At 43.6% G+C, this 21,235-nt stretch overlaps 3 long non-coding RNA genes across 5 annotated transcripts in view; 2 read left to right on the top strand and 1 right to left on the bottom strand.

The window, feature by feature from the left end:
* LOC310828465 overlaps positions 1 to 11,335 on the top strand; it is a 74,639-nt gene extending 63,304 nt beyond the window's left edge. For 2 of the 3 annotated variants that reach the window (XR_014556912.1, XR_014556913.1), the window contains exons 3-5: positions 6,108 to 6,247; positions 8,577 to 8,795; positions 11,233 to 11,335. This is a non-coding gene — a long non-coding RNA (uncharacterized lncRNA). Of the gene's footprint in view, positions 1 to 6,107; positions 6,248 to 7,969; positions 8,265 to 8,576; positions 8,796 to 11,232 lie in introns of those variants that run through there. The other variant, XR_014556914.1, reaches the window with a different exon arrangement.
* On the bottom strand, positions 7,424 to 15,584 carry LOC310828482. Its single transcript, XR_014556950.1, has 3 exons — positions 15,063 to 15,584; positions 12,389 to 12,434; positions 7,424 to 7,799 (listed from the first exon to the last, which is right to left on the bottom strand). It is a non-coding gene; the product is annotated as an uncharacterized lncRNA (long non-coding RNA).
* LOC310828501 lies at positions 14,656 to 16,917 on the top strand. Its single transcript, XR_014556976.1, has 2 exons — positions 14,656 to 14,744; positions 16,268 to 16,917. It is a non-coding gene; the product is annotated as an uncharacterized lncRNA (long non-coding RNA).
* Positions 16,918 to 21,235: the final 4,318 nt, after the last annotated feature.

Raw genomic sequence — 21,235 nt, 5'->3', positions numbered from 1 at the left:
CAGATGTGGTCCAGGGAGAAAAGAAATCCTGATAACACTTTACTTGAGGGAAAACTGGACAAAACCATATAATTTTAGGAGAACACCCCCCCCCCCCGAGATTTTGTCTTTCTTACTTGAGACCTTGTACATAGCAGGGAGACAGTCAATCAAACATAGATTTCACCATACTTCCAGTTGTTCCATACTTAGAAAGCATGAGTCCAAGAAGGTTTCTGCTTGTCCCATGCTTTCTAACACACGATCAAAGCAGTTTTGCCTTTCTCCTTTCCCCTGGAAATACTCACTTTCTAGAGTGAAATTGGAAGAAATGCCAATCTGAAGGAAACCTGAATGACATTTCCTCCAATTCAGTGGTAAACAGATAGTTTTCCTATGGGAAAGTTGTGGAGCAAGCGGAAGTTTGGATGGCCCTATTCTGAGGAAAACTCCCTCAGAACTACACAACCAATCAGAGCACCAGCTATCTCTGTGAACATCATGGCATTCTGCCACACCTCCTCCTCCTCTTTTGGTCAGCTGACTTACCGATAGCAGGATTAACCCTTATGCTACAAACAGGATGAGCCCTGCTGTTGCACTTCCAACACCATGCAGATTGGATCAGGCTCGTTTAGTCATTAAGGGGAGGTTATTTGCATTGACAAATACCAGTGCAGTTAGATCCATTGTAGATCTACAGTGAAAGTTAATCAAGCTGTAGCTCTAGTTAACTCTAGTTCATCACTTCTTTATTTCTAGGTGTGGGTGTACTACATAATAGGCAAAAAATAAAAATATGTCCTGAATTAATTCAATAATAGCCTTCTGTGCCAATGAAAATTGCTCTCCACAATCCATCAGAATGGAAGAGATGTACTAACTAGCATATATTTGGAGAATCATAGAAGCAAGCCAGGATGTCTGTGCCTTGAGGAGAGCTGCAGAAAACTTTGACCTGATTTCAATGGACTGCTGAGATGTGCATTTTAGTTGCAGAATTGCCATTCCATTTCCAGCTGTTTTTGTTTCAAATGTGGGATGAGTAATTGTTATTGATTTGTTTAAAATATGGAATTATTGAAAATCTTGCATCGAACTGAGACAAGTACATATTGTGTTGAAGTGGGAGCTGTGAAAAGCAGAACCCGATATATATTTCATGGTGTCTGGCCACACACCATTCTTTGGGGGCTAATGTCATGCACGAAACTTTGAAACTCTCATTCATCTGTGCTGTTCAGACATTGCCAAAAAAAATACCTGTAGCCTCATATGGACCAAGAAATCCTTTCCAAGGGGCAGAGGGATTTGGTTTAACAAGAACATAGGAAGAGTCTTGGTGCATCAGATCAAAGTCCTGCCTAATCCAGCATTCTGCTCTCACAGTGACCAACCAGGTGTCCATGGGAAGCCCCTCCCCCCAGGACACGAGGGAGCTGACAAGGAGAACAGGGTGTTCACAGATCAGAGAAAGACAGGGAAACACTGGCGACTTGCAGCTAGTTTCTTCATCAAAGAGGCAGAACAGAGAACACACAGAGACATCTAAGGTTTGCTCCTGTCTAGATGAAGCTGTTGCTTGGACTGGTTTATACCTCCCCCTTCACTCCCTAGCCCTCTGTGTCAGACCCCTCCATCTGTCTACGGTGAGCCCCAAGTAGGGTTGCCATATTTAAAGGTAAAGGTGAAGGGACCCGTGACCATTAGGTCCCGTCGTGACCGACTCTGGGGTTGCGGCACTCATCTCACTTTATTGGCCGAGGAAGTCGGCGTACAGCTTCCAGTTCATGTGGCCAGCATGACTAAGCCGCTTCTGGCAAAGCAGAGCAGCGCACGGAAACACCGTTTACCTTCCCGCTGGAGCGGTACCTATTTATCTACTTGCACTTTGATGTGCTTTCGAACTGCTAGGTTGGCAGGAGCAGGGACTGAGCAATGGGAGCATGGGGATTCGAACCGCCCACCTTCTGATCGGCAAGTCCTAGGCTCTGTGGTTTAACCCACAGCGCCACCCACGTCCCTTGTCATATTTAGGAAGACCCAAAAATTGTTGAGTTTTTGTGTTGTTTTTTTAAGAAACCCACCAAAATTGTGATTTTTAAACTTTTGGAGCTGTTTCCATTGCTTTCCCCATCACATCTGGGTTTCCCCTGGCATTTTGACAAAAATCCCCCCCGGCCCCATTCTTACATTCTTACACCCTCACTGTTTTTGCCTGGCTCTCTGTTTTGTGACATGCAATAGACTCCTTGTTCTGGAAGCGGGGGTGGGGCGCCTGCAACTGTAGGCTGTCCGCAGAGAAGCTGTCCGGGTGGCTCTGAAGCTGCTAAGTCCGATTCCTGTCTTTGCTCTGTGCTGGGGCACCTGCCTGTTTCCTCCACCATCCTCTAAGCTCCCATCCTCCAGTACTTCCCAGCTCTTCCACTACTCTGGGGTGTGTCCGGTTTCTCACCACCAGGAGCCAGCATCCAAACCCTCTCCCTCTGTGCTTTCCAGTGAGGAGGGTCTTGGTCAGGAGGCTTCTACCACTCTTCCTCATCCAGCCAGTCCCTGACATTCAGAGACCTCACTCTGACTAATAGTAGAGTTGACCTAGGGAACTTAATGTCCTCTTTTTAGGAATCAATGATCTACTCCGGCTAGCAACCGTTCTTCAGCAATTAAGGAGGCATTCTTTCTCACCTCTGCTTCCTTTGTTGTTGTTGTTTAGTCGTTTAGTCATGTCTGACTCTTCGTGACCCCATGGACCAGAGCACGCGAGGCACTCCTGTCTTCCACTGCCTCCCACAGTTTGGTCAAACTCATGCTGGTAGCTTCAAGAACACTGTCCAACTGCATCAGGGTCTTTTCCAGGGAGTCTTCTCTTCTCATGAGGTGGCCAAAGTATTGGAGCCTCAGCTTCAGGATCTGTCCTTCCAGTGAGCACTCAGGGCTGATTTCCTTAAGAATGGATAGGTTTGATCTTCTTGCAGTCCATGGGACTATCAAGAGTCTCCTCCAGCACCATAATTCAAAAGCATCTATTCTTTGGCGATCAGCCTTCTTTATGGTCCAGCTCTCACTTCCATACCTCACTACTGGGAAAACAATAGCTTTAACTATACAGACCTTTGTCAGCAAGGTGATGTCTTTGCTTTTTAAGATGCTGTCTAGGTTTGTCATTGCTTTTCTCCCAAGAAGCAGGCGTCTTTTAATTTTGTGGCTGCTGTCACCATCTGCAGTGATCATGGAGCCCAATAAAGTAAAATCTCTCACTGCCTCCATTTCTTCCTCTTCTATTTGCCAGGAGGTGATGGGCCCAGTGGCCATGATCTTTGTTTTTTTGATGTTGAGCTTCAGACCATATTTTGCACCCTCATTAAAAGGTTCTTTAATTGCTCCTCACTTTCTGCCATCAAAGTTGTGTCAGCTTCATATCTGAGTTCGTTGATTTATAACTCAAGATATCAAAAGCTGGACTTGGGAGCTTCTACATGCAAAGTGTGTAGCCCTGCCTTCATTCTCATGGTACAGAGTCTCAGGTTTTGCATGCAAACACCTTTCAACTCGAACACCAAGCTTACTTCTGAAAGTCAGTGCTGCTGTCTCTTAAAGCTCTTCTACTAGAGCCTCTATAATTATGAGTTTAATATTGGAAATTGGTTGATTTCGTATTTGTATGCATACGTCCCAACTCCAATTAATTCATTTTAATTGCATACACCAATTACAACATCAGACTCATTTTCCAACATATTATTCCTCACTGATTACATATCCTCAAAGATTGCTTTAATATTTTATTGGCCGCCTTAAAGTCAAATAATAATATGTACTTCTAATTAAGCTAACTTACGTATCTCGCTGCTGATTAAAACCACTATTTAATATTTTATATTGCAAGCCCTCTTTAATTCCCTCACACACCATGTGGAGCAACTCTTCCCTCAACTTGGCCTGACAGGCCTTTCCATTGTCAGCGTGCACTGCTAGGTTGGTATGTCATGTTTGCTCAGGGTATGATCACGTTTCTCTCACAGGGAAGAGCTTTTTGACCAGTTTCCATAGAAAAAGATTGAGAACGTTCGGGCAAAAGATCAATCTGCAAGATGAGAAGCAGGGGCCATGCTCTTCGGTGCAAATGAGGTCTCCTCCAGATATCCTGTTTATCGTGCATTCAAAATTATTTGTGCTCATGGTTGTGTTGGTGCTGGCTTTCAATACAGTTTACCCCAGCAATTTTTGGGGGGAGAGACATAGTGCTTGTCCAGTTTCCAGTCAGTGCTTGTCCCAAAACTTACTGCTGGAATCCTACAACTTCTTCTGCCTCAGATGTTCCATTTTGCTTGGTTTTGCCATCTCACTTTTGTTGCACTATAGTGTATTTCTGTGTCCTGGTGCTTTCAGCTCTTTTTGGAAGAGCGCCCCTCATGGTGTCTTTTTCTGTTCTGCTGCACTGGTGTTGTTCGCTCTGCTCTTCTATCCTGGCACTCTTCCTGTCTTCTGTCTTTTTTTTAAAAAAAAAAAATATTTTTCATTTTTTTAACAGTGTTCTTATACATTTAAATCATTTTCAATTTTTTACACATCTGAGATTCCTTGAATCCCTGGACTCCCCACCCCCACCCCAGTTTCCAATATTTATCTATTCTTTTACTGCGTCTAATTACATTTATCAAATTCATTTTACAGTATATCCATTTTTAACTTTAGTCTTATTACATTATAAGTGTTATAACAATCCTGCTAATGTTTTTAGATATCTACAGTGATCTTTAAGGTACTCTATACATTTCCCCCACTCCTTACTAAATTTCTTATCCCCTTGGTGTCATATCTTCACAGTCATTTTTGCTATTTTGGGATAGTCCACCATCTTGGCCATCCATTTTTCCTTGCTTGGGACTTTCTCTTCCTTCCATTTCTGGGCAAAAAGCATTCTTGTGGCTGTCGATGCATACATAAACAGTCTTTTCAAGCCCTTTGGTATTTCATCTCCTATTATTCCTAATAAGAAAGCTTCTGGGTTTTTGACAAAAGTTATCTTAAACATTTTTCTGTCTTCAATGTTGATCCTCTTCTGTCGCTCCATGACCGAATGCAGTGCTGAGCAGAGAGCCGGCCGTCTTTTATGGTGTGGGTGTGGGCTGGGGTGAAAACCGCTGTAGTCCAGTCTGCTCCCAAGCCTTGCCGCCTAGGCCTAGCCAGATTGGACAAATTCAGAAGGGGAGTTTGGTGGGAACCCCCACAGTGCCTTGAGGCCAACCCATAGATGTCAACTTTTCCCTTTTTAAAAGGGAAATTCCCTTATTCCGAATAGGATTCCTTGCAAGAAAAGGGAGAAGTTGACAGCTATGGGCCAACCCGGGGATTTCCAACTGTCAGCCACATAATATAACTTGCTCCAAGGGGTTGTGGGGCAGAATGCGATGGGCCGCAACTTGCTGGGAGCCTGAAGGGCCCTGCCCTGCCTCTTTCTACCTAGCTTGGGGCGGGGCCTGCCAGTCTCCACAATGACTGCTTCTCAACAGAGAGGGCTTCTTTTTCAAATTGTTTATATTTTTTATCTATGTCTATTGTAATTGATAATGTTGTATTTTTAGTTTTAGGTTTTATGATTTATGTGGAAATTGTTTTCCATTTGGTTGTGTACCTTTTGATGTGTTTTATTGTTTATGACTTTTGTTATGTTGGTAATTATGTAAATCTTGTCATGTTGTAAACCGCCTTGAGCATTGCTTTAACTATGAAAGGTGGAATACAAATAAAATGATGATGATGATGGTGATGATGATGATGATGAACCACCATCCACCCCAGACTGTGTAATCAGCCATTTCTGCCCTTCTAGGCACCCTAACTTTGGAGAAGCATCGTGGAACAACTAAGAAAGTGGAATGGGGTGTCGAACTAACACACCATTATTGCATTAAGGACAAGTTGCAGAATGTACCTGCTTGGGAAATTGTAGCCTTTGGGATTGCTGCAGGTCATGTTCTTCACTGGGTGCCTGACTCTTTCTTGCAGAACTGCGATGAGCAAGGCTTCAGCTATAAAAACTGAGGAATCGCTGTCAGTTCTGCTTTGAAGCTGGCCGCCAACACAAGTGATTCACAGCCAACACACACGGTATTTTCTTTTCCCAGGTCTTCAGTATCGGAGCTACAGTACTAATGCGTCAATATCCCTGGGGAAGGCTAGCAAGTGAAGGATTAGCCCTTGGCTCTCACCCATTTTCAGATCCGTAGCCGCTGGAAGCAATGCTCATGTAGGAATTTGCTAGCAGGTGAGGTCCACGTGCTACAGCTTTGTACTTTCAATATTTGGGGCATGAAACAGCTTCCAGAAGTGGAAATACAAAAGAGCCTTCAGTTCACATAGGCCTTGGGGGGAGGTTGGTGAATCAGCATGGCCATTTGGGACACTGTTCATGGATTACTTTGAAGTGCTTGATTTTGCTTCTGTATACTGATTATATGGGTGGCTTTCAACTCTGTTTGTTGATTTGAAGTTTTGGCATGTTTTTGGTTTTTTTTAGTGTGTAAACTTCACTCAACTAGGGGGATTTGCACTAAAATGCCAGAGATATTCCACAATGACTTTTTCCTTTTTTAAAAAAAAGAAAGAAAAAGCAAACTGATGTGGAAATGTGCAGCACCAAATGGAAGACTGAGGAAATGAGAGAAACTGAAATTGACAGATTCACTCATCTCTAGGATGGGCAAGGAGAAACTTAAGTTCCTGGCACTGAAGGCCAAAGCAAAACATATGAGGATAGAGAAGGGAAGGGAGAAATGCATAAATGTAAAATGCGAGAGAAACGTGCGTCAGGTCCATTCCTCTTCCTCACATGCATTTCCAAGTGACATTCTTTGTTATCGTTCTCTGTAACCCTTAAAAAGCTTCCATCGCAACAAAAACTGTCCATTTCATGGGAGATATGTTTGCCGTATGAATAATAAATATTGTTTTGAACGATGTTGCATGGACAAGTCATGCAGACAGAGTAACCTCGCTAGCAATCCAAAAATAACTTGCTGATAACATTCTGAGCAAAAGGTAGAAGAGCAGCCATGTTGGATTGCTATTCTGCGGGGGAAAATGTGACAGTCCAGAGTGTCACTGGAGATGTTTATTTTGCTCATATTATGGATGGCCTGTGATGTTAGCCGCTGGTTGTGAACAAACACTCCCTTTCCCCTCAAGAAATCTTTCCCCCCTGTCAAAACCTCTCAGATGTGCTGCTCAAAGAAGACCCTCCCAAATTTACTTCAAATGTCACTATAAGCTAAATTCAGTAACAACCTTGGCCTGTTTGGAATGAAAATCCCCGTCATGGAAACAAATTTCATGGGAGCCAGATCACTATGTTGCCATATAAAACAAAGAAAAACAAAGCTACCAGAATGCCTATATTACGCAAATCCAATTGAAAAAACACATAGATGTAATAGGCTGTATGATAACAATTGCAAAGTTATTTACTAGAAACTACTTCTCGAAAATTAGATACCGCTTCTCATAGCGTCAAAATCAACATCGTGACATAATATATTGAAATGTAGCTTATTCAGTTGACAACCAAATCCAGTATACAAATCCTATTTGTCAGTGCCATAATACATTCATTTCTAATTTCTTCATCTTCTCCTGTATTTTTCTCTATGATGTATTCCTTAGAAGAGTGACATGAAATAATAATAAGTGTCTAATGAAGATGATAACGTTGGTAGACAAAAGAAACTGGCACTGGTAGATGCCGGCACAGGCAAACAAGGCAAGGATTCCTGACTATTCCCCTGTTTCACCGGAAGGGGCTTCATCAGCTGTGCGTAGTTCTAAATCATATAAACATAGGCACTTTGTAATATAATAGGTACACAAATTCCAAAGAAACATACAAATATATAATAAATGTGCATACCAGTACTGTATATAACAGCTACAGGGAACCTATTTGTAAAAGGTTTGTAATAGGTTTTTTTCATATATAAAACAAACAAACAAACAAATTAAATGGCCCTCATTACTTTCTTTCGTACTCCTCTTTTTTCAAAATAGTGGGAAGTTAAGGACAACTTGTATATAGCACATTTCCTGAAGGAGAGAGTGCGGAAGACATGGCCACATTCCCACCATACATTTAAAACCCTATGACACCACTTTAAACAGTAATAGCTTCCCTCAAAGAATTCTGGGAGATGTAGTTGTGAGTTCTGAGAGTTGCAAGGAGACCCCATTCCACTCACCAAGTAACAGTTTGCAGTGGTTTAACAGTCAATCCTTCTTCACAGGGAGTTTTGGTAATTGTAGCTCTGTTGGGGGGCGGGAATGGGGGTCTCCTGAAAACCCTCAGCATGTTTCACAAACTACAGCTCTCAGAATTCTTTGGGGGAAGCCATGAATTTCTAAAGAGGCATCATACCACTTAAAATGTATAGGGTGGCTCTGGGCTGACTTTGTAATCAGGCTCCACTGAAAATACACACACACTTTTATAGAGTCATTTTCGTAGATATCGTGGTGTTTGTTACTTATAGTGATTTTTTAGTGGGGACAGATGAGGCAGCAGAGGGTTTAAGTCATTCCCCCCCCGCCTTCATTTTTGCAAACAGCTTTGCCGCCGCCACTTAGAAACAGAGGAGCTGCCTTGTGCCAGTTCAGGTCATCTGGTTCACCATCGTCACCACTGATCAGCAACAGATCTCCAAGGTTTCAGGCAAGAGTCTTTTCCAGCCCAAGCTGGAGATTCTGGGGTTTGAAGCTAGGATGCATGCAAAGCAGTTGAACTACAGCATTTCCCCCAAACAGCCTCAAGTGGAGAAAATCCTCCAGTGCGTAGCCCATCCTGTTCTTTAACTATAAAATTTCCCATTTGGAACACTAAAGGTAAAGGGACCCCTGAGCATTAGGTCCAGTCGCGGACAACTCTGGGGTTGCGGTGCTCATTTCGCTTTATTGGCCGAGGGAGCCGGCGTACAGCTTCCGGGTCATGTGGCCAGCATGACTAAGCCGCTTCTGGCGAACCAGAGCAGCGCATGGAAACGCCGTTTACCTTCCCACCGGAGCGGTGCCTATTTATCTACTTGCACCTTGACATGCTTTCAAACTGCTAGGTTGGCAAGAGCAGGGACCAAGCAACGGGAGCTCACCCTGTCACGGGGATTTGAATTGCTGACCTTCTGATTGGCAAGCCCTAGGCTCTGTGGTTTAACCCACAGCGCTACCCGTGTCCCTATTTGGAACACTACTACCCCATAATTTACCCCAGAAGAATTGTAGGGGGTGGTAATCTGGCTGCTGCCACTGCCTGATCTAGATTTTTAAAAAAATCAGATCAATGCAGAAATGGAATGGAACAGAATTGTGGGTAAAAACATGCCAAAGTGATACAGACTGGCAGTAGATTTGTTCACCTCTGTTAATGCCTTCAGGCATCCAGTCACATCCACACCATATGTTTAAAGCACTCTTATGCCACTTTATGAGTCACGGTTGCCCCCTCCCCATAGAATCTTGGAAGTGGTCGTTTGTGAAGGATCTCAGCACCCTTAACAACCTACAGTTCCCATGATCCTTTGAGGGGAGCCATGGCTCTTAAAGTGGTACAGGGGTGCTTTAAATGTGCAGTGTGGAGTGACCTCAAACCATCTGTGGCTTCCATTTCCTCCTTACGTGCTTCTTGCGCATCATGCAGAGGAGGAATTAATTTAACTCTCTTGTGGTAAAGGCAAGACCTTTATATACCCCTGGATCAGACTTGTTGTGGGGAGTCTTGACTGGCTGGCATTGTATGTTACAGGGTCTACCCTGGAAGTAAGTGCCTTCTCTAGCATTTCATGTGGCATTTAGAATATTGGTAGAAACCATATTCATAAATTCATGAATTAGTTAGGTTGGAATGTTTATTTTAAAAACTGACACCCCTTGCTTCCCTGCGTAGCTCTGAGCTACACCTGAGGCAACATCTAACTGAGCCCCCAATTCAAACTTTCTCTCACTAGCATGGCAGCTGTTGAAAATGGCTTCGACACGGTCAGGACTCCATGTGGCTACAAGAATGTTTGAATTCTCTTTCCCACATAGGGAGAAGCTGCATTGGCACGGACACCTTCCCACACAATCTGGCAGATCCATGGGGGGAAGAGATTCAAATGTTCTCTTCTCACAGCTACACGGAGCCCAACGACATGGAAGTTATTTTCAGAACAGCTTCACTGCTGAGAAAATATTTAAACAGGCCCTGACAATGACTAAAGTAAAACTAAAAAGTTTGGTCGGTGCCTTTGTTATACGTAGACCATCTTCCTTAAATATGATTTTTTTTAAAATTCAACTGTACTGTCTGAGAATTCTGATGTGCTGCGCATTTTTTGAAGCATTTTTACCCTAGCCAAAAATGTTCCCATACTGTCAGGATGCTGTCAGCGGCTCCCAGCTGGTTACCCAGGAAGCTATAAAGACAATGAAAAGTTTCTTACCGTCCTTTTTTATTTCAATCTTTACAGAGAGAGGGTATAGAATCCAGCCTCTTGGATAATGGCGTTGTCCCAAGTAAATCTCCACCCCCAGTCTCTCCTCCCCCACTTCCTCATTTGTCATTCTCATCACCTCCTCTACGGGTGCTGTTACGTGCCCTCTGTCTTTAAGCTCTTTGCTCTCCTACTTTCAAGGCTCGCCAGATTCTTTGAGATGGAGGGTCTGGAATGCCTTCTAATGACAACATGTCAGCTGGGTGTTGTTCTGGGTTTCCCATGGTTTCCCAACTTTCCCCCTCATCTGCCTCTGAGCTGCCACCTCCCCCAACCCCCTGTTGTAAATCTATACTGTCTTCCTCTTCCCTGGAAGGGTCCGGGTGGGGAGGCGGTCTCCGCCATTCCTCCTATGCCCAGTCTCTGACTCATACAGCTGACAAAGATGAATGATGAGACAGCCCCTGTCCTCATGCTTACAATCTGAGAGACATGTCACAAAAGGAAAGGGCATCTGGGGGGAAGAGGAAAAGAGCGACCTCAGGCAACCTAGTTCTTGAGACGGCAGTTTAGGAGGTGATTAATACATTAATTGTAGTAGTAGTAGTAATAGTTACAGAACAACCAGCTTGGATGGAAACAGTTGAAAGAGACGAGCACTGCTTTCCCTCTTTCCCTCTGTTGCAGCTTGATGGAAGGAATGCTGTGTGTCAGCTGTTAGAGGGAGAAGGTCGATGGAAGTGATACCCTAGAGGTACCATTAGAGCAATACTGCTTCCCTCTTCTCCATCTTTTAAAGCCTGTTGGAATGGCTATACCTGATGACAGTTCACAGCGAGAGGAGTCTGACTTCTCAGCAATGCAGATAATGACCCTGCTTCTCAACTTTCAACATTGGGTTGCGTGGCAAGACCCCTCCCCCACGTGAAATGAAGACACCGGACACAGTAATTTGGGTTAATGGGCATGAAAAGGCCACAACTTTATTGATTACAGAATAGAAAGGTATTGGCTTTAGGCATTGGCTCCTAACGACTACGCGGCATGGAGACCGGGAAGGGTTGTCCACAAACCGTGGGGGTCCTGTTGAAGTACACCAACTAGGATCCCACGGGTGTCACCGCTCGGGGGCGTGCCGGCGGCCCTTACCTCCCTTGGTTTCGGACAAGGCAACGCTCCCCGGAGTCCTCTACCGGACTACCCCATTCATTGGGGGAAGGTGATGGCGCTTCCTTCCCCCCCTTTCATTTGCATATCAATACCCCTGCCAATGCCTAACCGCCAATGCCGCAGAAGTTGTGATGTTTGCTACGAGGTAGGCGAAAAAACCAAAAGGCACTAAGCAGGCCAAGGTGGAAAAATTCCTACCAGGCCCCTTACGGCGACCAACCGAAGTCCATAGCAAGGTCAAGCTAGCTAAACCTAAAGGGTGGGTGGGATGGGAAAAGACCTCTGGGCTGTCCAGGTGGAAAGAGGGCGGTCACCGGGCGTGCCTGGCCTTAAGTAGGCACAGGCTCCACCTCCCCGGCCCGCTGATTGGCGGGCCGGCTCGGCGACATGCCCGGGGATTCCCTGCTCGCGCGAGGGGCAAAGGACAGCCCCCGCGCGCGTGTAGGAGGGGTTAGCCCGCAACCCCATCTCCTCCGAGTCGGAAATGGCTTTCTAGACTGCCATAGTAGACCTTTGAAAAGAATTCCACATCTAGACACTGATAAGGAGGAAGAGGATCCCACTAACTGTTATTCCCTGCATGCATCTTCCATATACTTTAGTACTACACGTGGCTGGGTTTGCTATAGACGATTTAGTCTCAAAAATGCAGCTCTGCTGTTTATTTGCTTTGAACTGGTGGTTGTTTTTTTCTTTATTGTAAAGCCGTATCCTTAAAATGAACTCTCTGTGACTTGGGTGGACGATATTAACATTTGGAAACCATGAAAATGAATTCTACTCACATATGGCTTTAAATCCTTTCTCAGTTGCCTCTCAAATATAGAAATGCTTAATGGAAGAGAGAAAAAGAGTGAGTGAGTGAGAGGCAGGAGGCTTGAGAGAATTTCTGGCAATAGAATTCATGCTGTGCCAGTAAGTTGTTGTTTGAAACACTTATGAAGAGCCTAAACCCTTATAAGTGCTGTAGTGGTATTAAAAAAATAAAAATAAAGCACCCCCTGGTCACAGACTCATCATTGAATTGACACAATTTGAAAGGAAAAGAAGAATTGGGGGGGGGGAGCAAAAGGTACAGTGGCTAGCCCACCCCCTTAGCTAATGGGAAGGGACATTCAGAGGGAAGGAGATGGGAAGGATGCAATTCTGCATTTATCGATCAATTGATTCAGTTGCAGTGACTCACATCAAAAATATTTGGAGCTGGGAACAGCAGGTTAAAACCGGGCAAGCCCTCTCATGCACCAAAATGCAACGGAGGCTAAGCAAACCTCTGTAAAATATTCAAGCTCTCTTTAGGGCCTGGGTGGATGACGAGACAAGGAGCTGAGCTGAAGTTCTTGCATTACGTCTACTGTTCTTCCAACTTCTGGAGAAAAAATGACTCCACCCACTCATCTTATTCTGCTGCTGTATCACACATAGGAGACACAACTTTGGTTCTGAAATTCTTTGACTCTTGTTTAAGCAGCCACAATCCCTACCGAAACTGTTGGCTTGCAGCTGAGGTTACTGCGGTGGCTGGTGTTTTTCATTTGTGTACTTTGAGAAAATCGATGTATAAAACAAAAGGCATCTCTTTAAAGATTAATGGGTACTTAAGAGATGACAGTGATTGCCTTTACTTCATATATCAGTAGTGTGTGTGTGTGTGTGTGTGTGTGTGTGTGTGTTTTCTAAGTGGCTACAGTTAGGATTTTAATCCCCAGGAAAATGGATATTAACAATAAAGGGCTTGAATTCAGAAATCCTGAAAAAGTCAGGAAAGGTATTTGCATCATCCAGTGGGTGCCTGGGTCAGGGGTGTCATCTAATGTGATGGCTTATGAACACTCTCCACAAGAAATGCCTCTGCTCACTCTGAGATACATATATACAGCCTTTATTTTACATATGTACAAGCAGTGCGTTACAATCATGCATCCCAATCCTCTGGCTCAGATTCTTGGAGTGCCCCTTCTCCAACAGAAAAGACATGGAATTTTCATGTGATGTCTCTGTCCCCTCCTCTTTAACACACTCCTTTCCTGGGCAGACAGAATAGGCATTGCTTCACTGTCTGTGCCAGAACTTCCTGTGCGGTGTTGAGGCTCTGTTCCTACATCTGTGAGCTGTCCCTCCTCCTGGCTTTCCCTTCTTTCCTCCACCGCCACTTCCTGGCCCCCTTCCTCTGCCTGTCTCTCCTCCTTCCCGTCATTCTCCTTCAATACCATGACATCTAAGGATAGAAAATATTTTAGGATGGGAAAGCGGGACACACACACACACCCCATTCAATCTGCACACTCTTCCCACCCACCCACCCTTCCCAATCTCCATGCTCTTTTTGCCACCACCTACCACCCAATCCCTGCACCAGCATTCACTGACCATCAACGGCAATCTGGGGGTGCTTGTGTGCTCACACCAGAGCTTCATGACTGAGGCTGTAATCCTAACCCTAGCTATCTCGGAGGAAGCCGCCTTGAATTCAGTAGGACTTACTTCTGAGTGTACAAAGTTTGGATTGAACTGTAAGTGGGGATTGGAATCCATACATCCTTGGTTCAAGTAGATGCTCTGCCCACTAAAGAACAAAGGCTGCTTGGGCTCCCAATTTCCACCACAGCTTGTCAAGCTATCAAGAACACACCCACTGTAGATTTATCTCAGCATCAGATGGATGGCAGAGTTGAGCAGATAGAGAACTGGATATTTATAGTGAAAATACGCTCCAAAAATATCCCAAATCCAAAAATATCGTGGATTGACACCAGTCTGTCTCAACCAGCCAGCACCATCCATCACATACTGACATGGTAGATATACAGAGCCGTCAGTGTCAATGAAGAAGATTAAAAGAATCCCACCAGGTCAGATCAGTGGCCCGATCTAATCCACAATCCTGTTCTCACAGTGGTCAACTAGATCAGTGTTTCCCACCCTTGGGCCTCCAGCTGTTTTTGAACTACAATTCCCATCATCCCTGATCACTGGTCTTACTAGCTAGGGATGATAGGAGTTGTAGGCCAAAAACATCTGGAGGCCCAAGGTTGGGAAATACTGAACTAGATGACTATGGGATGCCTGCAATTATGACCTCAGCACAGCAGCACTTGCCTGACTTTGTGATTACTGGCAACTGGTATTCAGAGGAACCAGGTGAAGAGACCATCCTATGCACCCAGCTGTATGTAATCTGGGCCATTCTGCTTTTAAGCCAGTGTTTTAATTTGGGAGCGGGTGAGTGGCTTTTGTTTTCATTGTTGCAGACACATTGCTTTCTGGTTTTTATATCTTAGGCCCCATCTGCACTGTACACGTGAAGCAGTACCCTATCACTTTATAATATTAATTAATTAATTAATCACTTTATAATATTATTAATTAAATTAATTATTTAAATTTGTATACCACCCTTCATCCATAGATCTCAGGGCAGTTCACAATTTAAAATATTAACACAAAGTGGTACAAAACCTTCTCAGGCCAACTTCAGGATCTGCCTTCTGGTTTTGCTCCAAGCATGTGGGTCTTTCTTAAGTAGCCCCAGACATGGTGGGGATGTTACTACCCCAATTCTGAACAGAGATCAACAAAATCCCCAATAATATTGGGAGCCAAAGAGCATGGCATGCATTGCAGCAGCAGAATTCTACATATGTCTACCTAATAGTACATTCTGTTCAATTCAGTGGGAGTTACTCCAAGGTAAGAATGTATAGGATTGTAACCTCCATCTCTCTAGTTACTGCATTCACTCTTTTCTAGTGGCCGCATGACCCACTTTAAACAGCCATGGCTGCCCCAAAGAATCCTGGGAAACTGTCGTTTGTTATGGGTTCCAAGAGTTACTAGGAAACCTCTGTTTTCCTCACAGAGCCACAGTTCTCAGTAGTTTAACCACCAATCCCTCTTCGTAAGGGAACTCTGGGATTGTAGCTCCGCGAGGCGAATATGGTGCAAAGGAGGCTTTGTATTCAAGTGGTCTCCTTGTTGTTTTGTTGTTGGCAGAACAGTGCCATTAAGCAAACAAGGTAAAGGTACCCCTGACCGTTAGGTCCAGTCGCAGACGACTCTAGGGTTGCGCGCTCATCTCGCTCTATAGGCTGAGGGATCCGACATTTCTCCGCAGACAGCTTCTGGGTAATGTGGCCAGCATGACTATGCCACTTCTGGCAAACCAGAGCAGTGCAAGGAAATACTGTTTACCTTCCCGCCGGAGTGGTACCTATTTATCTACTTGCACTTAGACGTGCTTTTGAACTGCTAGGTGGGCAGGAGCTGGACCGAGCAATGGGAGCTCACCCCATCGTGGGGATTCGAACTGCCAACCTTCTGATCAGCAAGCCCTAGGCTCTGTGGTTTAGACCACAGTGCCACCCTTGTTGTTTTGTTGTCCTTGTAGTTATTGGCAGAACAGTGCCATTAAACAAACAAATGAAGCCTTAAAACTGCTTCTGCATAAGTCATCCTGCAGCAATCCCCCAGAATGCCACATCAGTGCATCATTGCTTGTCGGAGAGTAACTTCCACATCCCCGTAGTCTTTGGACTGCTAAGGTCTGGAATCTTCTCTGGTGAATGCACCTGGTAGTGCAGGGACTGTCATGACCAATTGTTCCGCTCAGTGGCTGCTTGCACAGCATCAGACACTGCCCTTTTGAGACCCAGCCGTGAATGTAGTCATAGGTTACCCTGTCTTTTCAGATCTGCACCAGACTTGAGAAATCTTCTGTGAGAGGTTCTCTCTTCCCAGATTTTAGGATGGAGGCAGCAACGAAGGCAAGCAGAAACAAGTGGACTGTTTCAGACGTTAGTAGACCTCAGGGTGTGCACAGATACATTTTCTGAATGATTGTCACCTCTCCCAATCAGACTTTTAAAAAACAACAACTCCAAGAGCAGAGGACTTTCTTTGCTGTGTGCAAAAATTAAACATGATTTGTTTTGGAAAAGATATAAATGGCCAGAGAACACATAACTGTGTGTTATGAAATTTGCTTTTGTACGCAACATCAGTGGCGAGAATCCTGGTGGATAAATACTGGAAGGGTAACCAGGTACCGACCAAAGAGGAATGGTTATGTAAATTATGTGAATATTTGGAACTGGCCAAATTGACGGATATAATAAGACTAAAGCCAATGGATACAGTCAAAAAGGAATGGAAGTGCACGAATGATTATTTAGAAAGACAAGGTTCTAATGTAAAACTTTGGCTGTGTCTAGAATTGCCTCGTAAATGGAAAAGGGGAAATATACATATATACATATCTATATATTAAGATGAAAATAATACTGAAATGCAGATAAAATATGAAATGTGAAAGGAAGTGTTGTGAGAGTGATGGAAGTCTATTATTACTATTATTTTGTAAAATAGTGCTTATTGTATTGAAACATTATACTTTTCCTTATTATTTTACTGGCTACTTTTCTTTGCATTTCTTCTTTTTCTTCTCTATTTTTTCTTTCTTTATATTATTCTTTATGTATGGTTTGGCATTGATGTATTTACTTTGCAATAAATTTTTTTTAAAAAGGAAAGAAATTTGCTTTTGACCTACACATCAGCAGGGTCCTGATCCAAGGTATAATTCTTGGTTACCTTCAGGGGTCATAAGAACCCAGTGACAGCGTGCATGCAATCATAGAATCATAGAGTTGGGGTCATCTAGTCTAACCCCCAGCAATGCAGGAACCTTTTTGCCTTATGTGGGGATTGAACCTGAACGAAATGCAGACCTGAGTCCAAACTAAGAGAATGAATTTTAATAAGGACAAATGCAAGATTCTGCATTTAGGCAGGAAAAATCAGATGCACAAACATAGGGTGGTGGACACCTGGCTGGCCAGCAGTATATGTGAAAAGAATCTAGGGGTTTTAGTAGACTGCAAACTTAACACGAGACAACAGTGTGATGCAGCAGCAAAAAAAGCTAATGCAATTTGACAGCATCAACGGGAGTGTCAAGATCAAAGGAAATAATAGTAGCACTCTATTCTGCACTGGCCAGACCCCACCTGGAATCCTGTGTCTAGTTCTAGACACTACAGTTTAAGAAGAATATTGACAACCTAGAACATGTGCAGAGGACAGAGACCAAGATGATCAAAGGGTCTGGAAAGCAAGCTTTATGAGGAACAACTGAGGGAATTTGAGTATGTTTAGCTTAGAGAAGAGAAGACAGAGAGGTGATAGGATAGCCAGCTTCAAATATTGGAAGGGACTGAGTTTGTTTTCTGGTGCTCCAGAAGGTAGAACCTGAAACACTGGATTCAAAAGACAAGAACAAATATTCTAACTAAACAGTAGGAAGAAGTTTTCTGATGGTTAGAGCTGTTTGACTGTGGAACAGACCGCCTTACAAGCTGATGGACTTTGATTGGATATCTTTAAACAGAGGTCTGCAGGGGGTTGGAGTAGATAGCTCTTGAGATTTCTTCCAGCTCTACAATTCTGTTATTCTATGATGGGCGAAGCCAGGATTTCTGTTGGGGTGGGCAGAACCTCAGTAAGTTAAGTATTTTTATTGGCTACAAGAAATCTACTTAAAAGGTCATCTAGGAATTTCATCTCAATGCTACCAACATGAGTTTGACCAAACTGCTGGAGGCAGTGGAAGACAGGAGTGCCTGGTGTGCTCTGGTCCAGGGGGTCACGAAGAGTCAGGCATGACTAAACAACAACAAGGAATTTCATCCAGGATGAGATATCAGGATTGATACCTCTGGCAAGGTTTGCCCAAACACGCTTCTAGCATTCATGAAAGACCATCTCAAAAGAGTTATTTATTTATTTGCAGTATTTTTATACTGCTTTTCAAATGGACCTCAGAAATCAGTTTACCTAAGAGCCCAGGCCCTAGTCTGAATTTCTGCTCAAACCACTGTAATACACTACCTATTAAAGTCACTTTGAGGAACTGCCATGCACTATATCCAAAACTTTGCAGTCTTTCATTCCATGCCCCCAAATATGCCAATGGACCTATCAGGATACCACCAAACAACAATGACTGCAGGACTTCAGGCTTCCCACTTCTTCGAGTGGCTATGGAATTTGTGGCATGCAGTAAGACAGGTTAGAAATATACAAGCTTCTGGGACTTTGGGAACAATTATTAATTTGTATGCTACCTGTTAGCTGTCCATGGTCCTGAAAGTCTTGTCTCTGCCTTGAGTCTTCCTGTTCCCGAATCTTGCTTCGGGGCTTCATCTCCCAGATGATTGGTTACATTATGGGTAGCCAACATGGTGCCCTCCATATTTTTTGGACTGCAGCTCTCATCATTCCCAGCCAATATGGGCAATGGGCAGAAAGGATGGAAACTGCAGTCTGCAAGAACTGCAGAACACCACGTTGGCTAACCTTGGGCTAGATTGCACTTATGAGCTGCGTCTGCCCTCAGCTCCACGTGATCTGTGGTTATACTCAGCCCATTCCTCCATGCACATACTGACCTCCTCAGACTAGGTATGACTATTAATAATAATAATTTTCGATAGCACCCTTCATCCAAAGATCACAAGATGGTTAACAAAATAAAAACACAAAAATACATGACATAGTAACAAGCAAAAACAATAACACCCACACAGAGAGAGTTTAAAGGGCCATAGATGGTTTAATTATCTAAGGCCTGGAAGAAGAGGAATATTTTGCGTGCTGCCTAAAGATATGTAAGGGGGAAAGCATTCCACAAACAGGATGCCACAGCAGAAAAGGCCCATTCTCATGTTTTCACCCTCCAGACCTCTCACAGAGGAGGCACGTGAAGAAGGGCCTCAGACTGTGATCGCAGGGTTCTGTGATTCATTGATTCTGTGTCAGTAGGATGTTATCTTTGAGGATTTTCAGACTTCCCAAGTGACAACTGAACTCACATCTTACTTCAATTTCCAGGGAACAGGATCGCACAAAGATAGGCCAGCACTGTATTCCTAGGATTTTTATAACTTGTAATGGACTTGGAAACTTTGAAGCTTTAATTGCTGTCATCCTGAAAATTGCAGGATGTTTCCCCTGAAGTGGCTCTTGATTATCACAAGTCAGCCTTACAAGTTTCTGGATTTCACCAATGTTGCAATATACCGTTATTTTATGCAAAATATTGCAATAGTTTGGATTGCAATATGATATCGATGTTTTGCAATATTCGTATTATTTGTAAGCATTTTTACCCAGGGTTTGGTCTTTCTCTTTTTTGTATATACTGTTCAGTTAGTGTGTGTATGCTTTCTTCACTGCACTGAACTATTTTCAGAAGGATAACTTTAAAGAGAATTCACATTTTTGCCAGCTTCTGCTTTCATGGGGCCCAATAACAAGCTATTCAGTTCCAAGGGAATGTTGCTGCCCTCTTCAATATAAGTGGGTTGTATCTTAAATGTTCTTCACCCACCTCTGCATGCCCTTCATTCTGCCATTGCCTTCCCCAATGGTTCTTTGCTCTCCTTTATCTTGAAGTTTCTTAGAGGCTAGCAATTCCAAATGAAAACAGCACGGAGAAATGATGGCTGGCAGCTGTACAATCTGAAGTGCTTCCTCTGTTCCTTTAAAAGAGGTAGCTCTAGAATTTAAAGGTAGATGACAAAAATGGGAAGGAAAGTGTCCATTTTGTTTGCATTTAGAAAAGCCAGAGGCAAAATCAAAAACAACCAGCCCGCAACAGCTGTACATAAAATTCCCAGCTCCCCATTTCTCAAGCTATTTGATGAAGAGAATCGTTGAAGTTTGCTTCTTCGATTGTTCAGCACATTCGCATACGCAGCCTCACCGGGATTGTAACTGTGGTTTCATTTTTGCAGCTAAGTTGTAAGCCTATAATAACAATAACAACAACAATAAAATGACTATCCAGCTGGCTGTCATAACCTGTCAAATCACTGGCTGGAGAATATGAGCTGACAATGTTCATTTAGCCAGGGAATAACTGCATTCCAAAGAGATATAAATGGATATGTAATCCGTTTAGACCAATTCAGTTATTATGATAGACATGGAAAGATGATCAAGAAAAGCTGTTCCCCTGTCTCCTAAATGTTCTTTTGGAGAAGGTCAGATTTCAAAACTGTGGTCAAGGCTGAGAGATCAAGCTACATTCACTCATGGGTCAGACGCTCATACAGCCTTTCCAAAGACGAAAGGAAGAATCGCCTCCATGGGCTTTGCTAATGCTCAAGCAAACATGGTGTCCTTTGACCTACTGTGGCAAATATTACATCAAGATACACAGTGAGGATGATATTCTTCAAACATTGTTGCTAATTTGTTGCATACTAACAAAGAACAGCATGCATATTTGGATCATCCTGGGTAAGAACATGATGGGGAAGGGCCATAGTGCATGTATATTGCATGCAACTGATTCCAGGTTCAATTCTTTGTATGCAAATGACTCCAGGTTAAATCCTTTGTATCTCCAGGTAGGACTGGGAATGCTTCCTGACTGCTACCCTGGAAAGCCACTGTCAATCATTGCAGACAACCCTGAGCTGGTTGGATCAATGGTCTGACTCAGTAGAAAACAACCTCTTGTGTTCCTTCATTTCACCTTCCTGGATCATATCAAGGTCACCTTTTGCTTGTTTTGTTTTGTTTATTTGTATTCTGGCTTTTATATGCCTGTTGTCTTTGTCCATTGAGTT

Source organism: Podarcis gaigeae, assembly GCF_964106915.1.
Source record: "Podarcis gaigeae genome assembly, chromosome: 12".
Taxonomy (NCBI): Eukaryota; Metazoa; Chordata; class Lepidosauria; order Squamata; family Lacertidae; genus Podarcis; species Podarcis gaigeae.
Note: the sequence above shows the minus strand (reverse complement) of the source record. Positions and strands in the feature narration are given on the sequence as shown.